This window comes from Candoia aspera, chromosome 14 (genome assembly GCF_035149785.1).
Source record: "Candoia aspera isolate rCanAsp1 chromosome 14, rCanAsp1.hap2, whole genome shotgun sequence".
NCBI lineage: Eukaryota > Metazoa > Chordata > Lepidosauria > Squamata > Boidae > Candoia > Candoia aspera.
This window is the reverse complement of record NC_086166.1, coordinates 841,643-851,699: the sequence shown is the minus strand read 5'-3', so window position 1 is coordinate 851,699 and position 10,057 is coordinate 841,643.

Here is a 10,057-nt window from a genome sequence, read left to right as displayed (position 1 = left end):
GGGCAGCCCGCGGCCCCCTCCCCACATTCCCGCGCTCGCCCGAGAGCCCCGCATTTGGCCCAGGCAGCGGCCCGCCGGAGTTGGCACCGCGCTGCGGTGGGGCGGCCGCCCGCGTCCGAGTCCGAGTCCGAGGCGGAGCGCGCGGCGCAGGGCGAGCACAGCCGCTGCGGCGCCGATCCGGCCCTTCCTCGCGAGGCCGCCTGCGGGGCGCAGGGGGCGCCCGGGCCAGCAGCTCCCGGCCGCGCCTCGTACTCACCGCAGCGCCGGCCTTCGCCATAATGCCCAGGGGGGCGGCCGCCCCGCATCTCCGAGGCCGTCCGGGCAGCAGGCAGACGCGTGCCGCCGCCGCCGCCGGCCCTCCACTCCTCGCGCCGGGCGCCTCGCTCGGCTCCTTCGCAGGAGGGCGCCGCCGCCGCCGCCGCCGCCGCGCCTGGCGCCCCCTCCCCCCCGGCCCGCAGCGCCCGCGCGGCTTCCTCCGCCGCCGCCTCCGGGCAAGTTGGCGGAGCGCGCGGGCCGAGGGCACCGGCCGGCTGGGACGCCGGGCGAGCGCCCAGCCCAGCGCCGCCCCGAAGCCAGAGCCAGCCGCCGCCGCCGCCGCCGCCGCCGCCTCGGTCCCGGCGGGGAGAGCCTGCCCTGCCAGCACGCTCGCTCGGCCGCTGCCTCGCCCGGGACCAGCGGCGGCGCTGCAGTCCGGCGCCGGGCGGAGCTGAGCAGCGCGGCAGCCCAGCCAGCCAGCCAGCCAGCCGGCCGCCGGGCGGGCGGGCGGGCTGGCAGAGAGAGGCCCTTCCCCCGGCGCCCCCGCCCGGCGCGGAGGGGCGGGGCGGGGTCGGCCGAGGGGCGCAGCCCGGGCCCCGCGTGGGGCTCCCCAGCCCGGCCGCCTCCCCTCGGCGCCCGGCCTTCCGACGTCCGGGCGCGGCTGGGCTCCGCGGACCCTCGACGACCAGCAGAGCCGGGCTGAGCTCTGCCGAAGCCGCCTCCAGGCCTTTCACCCAGCAGGACGGGGCCGGTCGGGGCGGCGGGGAGTCGACCCCGGCTGCAGCGTCTCTGCCGGGGACCCCCCTTGGGCCGGACGGATCTGGGAGACTTGGGAGGGGGCGGGTGGGGGCTGCCCTCTCCCTCCAGGTGGCTTCAGCGCCACCCTCAGATACCAGCCCCTCCGGAGGGAAGCGAGATTTCCTGTCCCATAAGGCTGCAGGCAACAGATCAAAGGAAGCAAATCAAGCCGGCATAAGAAGTCGTGGAGAGCCTAAAGCGGGCCAGAGAGACAAGGGTTGCCCCTGAAGCGGTGCAGAGTCTGGCAGGCGGCCCTTGCGTGCCACGGAACCGTGACCCGAGCCTTCGGCCTTCGGCCTCGACCTGGCGTGGCCAGTCACCAGACGGAGCAGACCTCGTGCACAGACATGAAGCGGTCCTTTCCTTGTTCCTGGCTTAGCTTGTCGTGCCAACCCAGCAACTGGAATTGTTCATCAAACCGTCAGTGTTGTGGGAGCCCAGCCTAAACACTGCAAGTGGAACCGCTGAATAGCTTTGCCTGACCCACCAAAGTCTCCCGCCTTCTGCCCAGCGCCCGCCCGCCAAGGATGGCGCTGCGCTGGGTCTGAGCCACCAAAGCTAGCCCTGCCAGGGCTCAGGCACACGAGGGACTGAGGAGCTGGCCCAGAAAAGGGCCTTTTCCCTCCTGCCAAAGGGCCACTGATGGCCACAGCCTGGGCAGCCTCTGCTGGGCGAGGCCATTTCCAGAAGGCGCCAGTGCCCTCACGATGCTCTGCAAGGCGCCCTCTGTCTTGCTCTTGGCTCTGCAGCCTGATGAGCTCTTGATGGTCTCAGGTGTCCTGCAGAAGTTGCTGCCTCCCAGTTGCCTCCTGGGGGGTCCCTTCAACCAGGGCCGCAACTAGGGTCTGTGTCACCCTGGGCAAACATGGATTCCGCACCCGTTTTGGCGCCCCCCCCCCCCAGTGCAGCGCCCGGGGCACATGTCCTGCTTGCCCCCCTCCCCCAGTTGCGGCCCTGCCTTTAACAGAAAGCCCTCTGCTGGGTCCCTTCCTCCCCCTAAGGCTTCCACCCTCCAGCAGCTGAACAGAAGGCCACAGGAAGTGCAAAAAGCTAGGGGGGCCCTCTCCACTGGGGGGCTCCCAAACTGCATCTTACTTTCTCCTCAGGTCATCTGACCCCTGAAATGGTAATTCCATTCTCCAGACACCAGTGGCAGTTGCCTATAAGCAATACCACCCCTCCTCCTCCCCCTCCTCTTCCTCCTCCTCCTCCTCCCTTTCCTCCCTTTCCTTCCTTCCTTCCTTCCCTCCTTCGCTCCTTCCCTCTCCCTCTCCCTCTCTCTCTCCTGTTTGTCTCTCTCTGCCTGGCTATTGTTCTTGCCTCCGTCAGAACTGGGCAGAACACACCACCTGGAAATGTTATGGACTTAAACTGCCCTACGGAGAGGACAAAAGAAGTGGGCAGATGGGGGGGGAAGACTGGTAGCATCCCATAATATAAAAGACACCACACTTTCAATTCAAGAATAATCAAAATGCGGCAGAGGACACCATCTCGCAGAATCCAATTCCTTCGAACGGAAATGAGTCTATTTTGGGTTTAGGTAGCGCTAGAGAGAGCTTAAAGCAGAGCGGCTTCCGAGCCTTGCGACGGCTCAGTGGAAAAGGCCGCTCTGAAGGTAGGCCAGAGAGAAACACAGATGGTTTATTTGTCCGGGCAGTGATTTCTTTTCAAGATCCTAACAATGCCCCGACTTCAGCTGCAATCCTATCTTCACTCACCCAGCAAATGAGTCACGCCAAATCAACCGGACTTCATTCTGTGGATTGTACTGTTAAATGTACAAAGGAAGAGGGTCAGATCATGGCTTTGCAACCGCACAGCTGAAGAGAGGAGCACCCACAGGTGATCCTGACCTCTTGAGAACACACAGCCAGAACCTGGCACCTGAGTGCCCAAACCCTTCCGATGTTGCTTCTTTTCACTCCTCTTCAGACACAGTCTTAGGATCTGGGGGGTCGGTGGGCATCTCTTGTATCCTACCAAACATTAACTCATGAGAGCTAGCAGCTTTTTTTTAAAAAAAAATTAAGTACAACTTCTGCAAATGCTACCTTTAACATGCTTCTGAGAGTGGTGAAATGGCATCACAATGTCCTAGAAGGCCTTTTGGGCAAAAGGGAACATTGGTGACCGCAGAGGGATGTGCATACATGTGCAAGGCAGCACAATTATTCTGCTTGATTTCTGTGCAAAAATCTCAGAAAACTCAGCGGCCCTGATGAAGCCAGCAGACGTCCAGGTCACATCAGATCCACTGAGGTGGCATGAGCCTCTCCATACTTTTATCCTCTGCCAGGAGGCCATAGTGGGTCACCGGGGCAGAAGGGTAATGGTGCCCCTCCTGAAGCCTTTCTGTGCCCTGTGTTCCCTTTGGGCAGGCGGCAAGCGGGAGCATCTCTCTTTCACTCTCCTTGCAGATTAAAGGGGCTGTGAATTCCCGCTGCAGAAGCTTCATCAATGCCTCTGTCCTCGCAGACAGCAGGAGGACTGCTCATAACTCTCGCTTCCCAAAATAAGTGACTTTCCAAGGAAGAATAGAAAACTGTACTAAGCGACTCTGTTTGGCGGGGGGGGGGCTTCCAACTCTCTGGGCAAGGGAAAGAGCTCAGGAAAATAAACCGGGGGCCTTCTTTGACTGCAAGCTGCTTCAGGCAGGGCCCAGTTTGCTGCCCCCTCATTCCCCTGCCTCCGAAGCCATGAAATGGGGGTGGTTATTGCTACCATGGAGCAATAAAAAGCATAGCAGATTCCAAGCCTCTTGAAACCTGGGGGGGGGGGCATCTGCTGCGTCCTGCCAAAACACGGACCCCTCCAAACACCTGGATTAAAGCCTCCATGGCCCACAGCCAGGATGGGCACCGCATCCCAACAGGCCTGGCAGGGACCGGTCTGCGCTCAGCTGTGCTAACCTCTCAGAGGCCCGAGCGAGGCCATTGCCTCCTTACATGAATCAAGAAATACTTCTCTGTCCAGAAAGAAAAGCGTGATCGTTCCCCAAGCACCTGGGCATCATTTCTCAAGGCAGCTTGTCCGTGTAGGCGTGTCTAGGATCACCCTGGCCATCCCTGCCCCAGGAGCGCCAGCTGGAGTCAAGCGCCAGCACGGAAGACAGGCCAAGCCTGCCACAATGGCCACAGTCTGCACAATCCCACAGATGAGGGGTCGTTCATCTCGGCTGCCAACTGCCAGGCTTTCGTGGCAGTGACATCCATACGCTGATTAGGCATCACGGGAAAGCCCCTTTGAGTCCCTCTCCTGGAATGGTTCCCTTCTCAACGTTTCTCACAGGGCGACTCCCACATTCGCATTATGAGAGACAAATGTCCCCCCTCCACCCAACGGCAAAGGGGTTTGTCCCTTTTTCAGTCCTCCCTGCCAAACGTGCCAAGTCATTCCGCAAGGGAAGTGCCTGGGGGTCCGAAGCCGCCTCTTCCTTGAGGCCCACGCCCAAATCCTCCCGACCGCTGCTGCTGCCTTGTCCTCTCTGTGAAGAGGCGTGGGTCCTGCGCATTCCGCAAAGTCTGGGAACGCCAAAGAGAGGCCAGCGGGCATTCAGATCCTACCACCGTGGGAGTCTCTTCAGACCCACTTGGCTAATCTGGCTTGATGCAGCTCGCTGTCACTGAAGAGTAACCTGGGCACCATGTCTGGGGTGGAGGTGGTCTCCCCACTGGCTCCCAAGCACAACAGAGGTGGACCCAGGAGACAGGTCTAAGGGCATGTCTCAAAACCCAGCCCGTATGGCTGCCCTAACCATTGGTCCTCCCACTCCAGGCTGCTACAGGGTGGACACAACACCTAATCAGTAAAGTGGGCTTAGTTTGTTGTGTGATCCAGTCAAGGAGGTTTATAAATCATGAGCTGCAGTTTAGCATTTTGTGAAATCTCAGCTAGCTGTGGTTTACTCCATTAGGTATGTTTGCCACCTTGAGTTATTTATAAAAATAATACAGGCGGGATAAAAATTAAATTAATAAATAAGCCATGCTTTTAAACAGTGTAAGCAAGCAGAATGTGCGAGCCAGATCTGTGCCGTCTGCTGCAAAACTTGCAGAGAGGATTTCCCGTTGCTTGCTTCCTTTTAGCCAGGAAGCTTCTCAGGAGGAACCGGTGCTTGGCATAATCTGGAAGATACCCCAAGACATGAGCCCCCACCCTCCACCTTCCTTGTATTATTACGGGCAGGGGAAGCTCACTGGAGAAACTTGGTAATTATTTCTTGCTCCCAGACAAGAAATCTCTTTGTTCACCTTGCTTTGCCTCAAATGTAGCCGACAATTTTGGAGGTCGGTTAAAAGCTGGCCATACCGAGGCGTGCAGAGGACTTCCCTCCCTGAGATACAGCCATAATGTTTTAACCCCCTGCTGGAGCCAGCAGCCATCCCAGCAGGCGCCTTTGCACATCTGCAGCAATGGACGTGCGATCTGGCGTCCAGCAAGGCAGGTTTAATGTGCCCTTTTGAAATGCCACAGCAGGAACCGTGTTTAACAATTTCACCCAACAGGAAGTCCAGAAAAATACCAGGGAAAGGGTAGGCGAATCATGCATGGTAAAGCCACAAGTGTCCAGCGCACCAACCAAGGGCTGTTTACAGCAAGCAGGCGATTTACGAACATAGAAAAACAGCCTTGATTTTTTCAGAACACAGTGCAGATGTTCAAAGAGAACAGAGTCTCTGCCCTCCAACTCAAAATCTAATAAGCATGATAGGAGAGGAACATGGAATGGGAGGGAAGAGGAAAGCAAACCCAGACCAAGATTTTCCACTTGGGCTGATCGATGGGGAATCTTCCATTTCCAACCCCTGAGGAAGGATCTCCTGTATGGCAAGGGGATGATTCTCTAGCACGCATTTTTATCAGCCAACACAACCAATACTTTCATCCTTTGCAACCTCTATATCAGTGTTTCTCAACTTCGGCAGCTTGAAGATGTGTGGACTTCAACTCCCAGAATTTCCCAGACAGCCATGCTGTCTGGGAAATTCTGGGAGTTGAAGTCCACACATCTTCAAGCTGCCGAAGTTGAGAAACACTGATCTAGATTTTCAGTGATTTCTCATGCGCCAGTGACTGCCGGCATGCCTTTTTAAAATAAGACATCTTCCGATGACTGGGAAGACTTTCAAAACACCTTCTCAGCAATTTCCAAAGTGCTACGCCAATTATTTGCGCCAGATCTGTGACCCAGATCTAAACTGCTGTTGCATTGCTGGTTCCCTCTCTTCTCTCCGATACCTGCGACCAGGTCCTGCTGATGTTGTGTTTTTCAGTGACAGACAGCACGTTTGCACAGGGTAAATTCCATGATCCGCTGCAAACTTATGTGCAAGGAAAGCCCAAATAATATAGGGCTTACTTGGAGTAGATATGCACCAGTTCAACCACACATCACCTCTTTCCCCACTTTTGGCCAAGGTTTTGAGATGTCTGCTAACAACAGACGACATCTCCCCAGAGACACGCCTTGGGCAGCACCCGTCACAGAGATCTCACAATCTGTTACGCACACTGTGTTTTCCATAGAAAATGAGAGGAGGATTTTCAGAGGTAGAGACACTCTCCCTTGGTGATGAATAAAAGGGGAACAAATCTTTGACTGTTAGCAGAATTTCTTTCCATTAATTAGCTTACCACATTTACATCCCTTTCTTTCCTCAATTTAACTCTTTGAGTTGACCAACTTCTCAGTGACAAAATGTCTGTGTTCGTTGTATTGTGTTGCATAAGTAGGATGCTGAGTTACAACTCCTGTATTCCAAGGTTGTCCGTTGCTGAAAGCCCAGCAGCAGGACTGGGTGGAAATGGCATTTTTCCCCCAGCTAGAAAATGCAAAAATGAATTGCTTTGTGAAGGGTGGGGATATTCTGACAATGAATGGAAAGCAGATTGCATTATGAAAAAAAATTGTATGAAGGCAAAGTGCAACAATCCTCTTCATTAACAAAACTGTGTTTAAATTCCACCCTGGTTCTGACATTTGACTCCTGAGCTGCAGTAAAGCAGTTTGATCTAGTGGTTAAGGCTCCAGGCTAGAATCCAGGAGACTCTGAGTTCCAGTCCCGCCCTAGGCTTGAAAGCTGGCCAGGTGACCTTGGCCAGTCACTCCCTCTCAGCCCAACCCAACTCACAGGGTTGTTGTTGTGGGGAAAAAAGGAGGAGGAAGGAGTACTAGGTATGTTCACCGCCTTGAGTTATTTATAAAAAATCATTGCGGTGGGATAGAAAATAAAATAAAAAATAAAAAATAAAATAAAAAGCCACCTTCCGAATGGTAACAGAGCTTCGCCCTCCGAGGCCAGCCCTGGGGCGACTTGGAGGAGCCAGGAATTGCAACAGGGCAGGAGGGGGGGTAATCAATCCTGGGGGTGGTTAGCACCCTAAAGAAGCCCCCGTGTATTTATGAATTTAAATTAAGAACTTTCAATGTCACCATCCTGGATTTTATATTTATATTTAAGAGGTACTCTTTTTATTGTATTTTAATCTGTATGTATTTTAGTTTCATTGTAAACTGCCCAGAGTCCCTCTTTTGAGGGAGATGGGAAGTGACGAAATTCGAAATATAAATAAATAAAAATGTGGGGGGGGCTAACCGACAGGGGCCGTGCCGGTCCTGATCCTCCGTTGTGCCATTCACCAGCCGCGCTACAAGGCCGTTGGGCTCCCCTGGAAGAGGCCGGTGTCCGAAGGTAGAACCCCCAGCCTGAACATTTGTTATAGAGCTCCACCTATTGTCAACCTGAATCAAACCATCGGCGAAGCTCCTTCATTCAGCAAAATCGAAGATCAGGGCCGCTGCATGTTTTTTTTTAAAACAGGGGCTTTAAGGGATGGTAACAGGAAAGCTTCACTTGGCCCCCTCAGCGTGTTAACCTTCAAAACGGCCCCCTCACAGCCATTTAAGGTATTTGGGGGGGCATCACAAAAGGGAGAAATTCCCCACAACCCAATTGAGTGGAGACCCCCGATCTGCTTGAGCCAAGTTTATCTGATCACAAGGCCCTGCCCCCTTCAGGAAGGGTCAAAGCACCTTTATATAGCAGTATAAGAAATGCTGGGCAGTCATGATGTCACATGCCAATCACAACACCGGTTAGATTTTCTGCCTGTAGTGAGAATACTACAAAATGGAGGTTGGCACGAGTCAGCTTTTGTGGGTACCCTAGGACTCATCTAAAAATACAAGTGCTGAGGTAACTGGTGAGCTGGCATCTGCAAATGCCCAAGCAAGCTATTAAGGAGGCCTGCTTGGCTTCAGCGGCCCCTTAAGACCTTAGCTTGGTAGCTATTCTGCTACTGGTTTTACCCCTTCAGCCAAGCAGATATTGACAGAAATTGTGGGTCGAGCTTTCTTCCAGGTAGGTAGGCAAGCATTGCCCTGCTTTTTTTAAAAAAATATTTTAAGATGTACATTTCCAACTGCACAGGGCAGTAGGCGGGCTGTGATGGGCTCCAACATCCAAACAGCCAAGATGGGACAATTCAGACTTCCCAGTGTGAACGCACTTCTCCTTTCAAGGAAATGTGCCCAGGGCTGTGCTGCCAATCTCACTGACCTGGTTCCTAAATCATGCTTAAACCACTGTTTTTTAACCATGTGAGGAATAAACATCAACTTGCAGGATTCACCCATCAGGCTGAACTATAAACCATGGCTTTCACAAACCAGACTGTGATTTAGCACAGCAGGTCACTCTGTCATCTGAATCAACCAATGTTGATTTCTCGTAAATATGCGTTGGAGCCCCACTGTCAACTGCACACCATTTTTAAAGTTCAAGAAAGGACTGGGAAAGGATCTCTTCCATCTCGCCTCTGGCAGGTGGGCTCTGCTCTGAGGATTGTTCCAATGTCACAATGGCTTGGAACAGTATAACCATGAAAAACACAAAACCACTCCAGATTACTAATGCCTTTCAATCAATTACACTCCCCCCGGTTTCAGTATAGATCTGAGATGTCTAAACGGTCAGCTGAATTTTACATTTTTTTAAAAAAGGGTTAAAACATTTCCCAGCTCCCCTTCCTTAGAAAGGCAGGAGGCCACAGGCCCTTAACGCTGAATGGGAAAGGCTGCCAGGTACAGTTGCTGGAGCAAGTGAATTAATAATACACAGAGTTGATAGCCCGCAGGGAACAGGGATTGTGATCCGTCAAAAATAGAAAGTGAAAGGTTGGGACCACTTGAAAACTATGGACATAATGGACGACAGCTGTCAGGAGTGGCCACATCTGGAGGGAAACCTGCTTGTTTGTTAAGAGGGTTCCAAGCATGGCAGAAAGGTTAAGGGCACAGCCCACTGGAGTTTGCAGGGACAACCTTCCTCCTGGATTAAAACTGAAGGAAATGTCCATCACCCTCCCCCTGCACCCTCCCCCCCCTTGGAAAAGGTCCTTTTTTCTTGTGAACTGTCAACCCCGTAATGCATTGGACCTCTTGCTTGACTGGAAGGAGGGTGGCCAAGGAGGAAAACTGGGCACAGGCTGTGTTGCATCAGGAGCATGGGGGGGCGGCACAGGTCAAAACAGCCAAAATGGCAACTATGATGCACAATCTAAGCTTTTTTGTGCATAGCCTGGAGCAAGCAGAGAGGCTTTATCACCTGGTTGCAGACGCCATCTTGAAGCACACCCCTGCAGATGCTCTGGGCTGCAAGACACGCTGACCCACAGGCTAGCCAACCACCACTTACCCAGGGCTTTGTGGTTAGGTCATGACTCAGGGTCTCCTAAGAACCCAAAACATTGAGGTGAAGAAACATTCAGTTAAACGGGGCAAATGTGTTATATGAGCCTAGCAAGAGACTCTTGGCCAATTCTTTAAAGGAACCCACGCTGATAAAACCAGGTAAGTCACAGAAATCTTGGTTTGGTTTCATGAGTCACATTAAAGCTGCAATTAGCTTAGTTTGGGTTTAGCTTGTGGTGCAAATCCATTCGTTGTGTGCATAAACCGAGGGAAAGGCTTAGCTACTGTATTAAAACAATCCACTTCGAG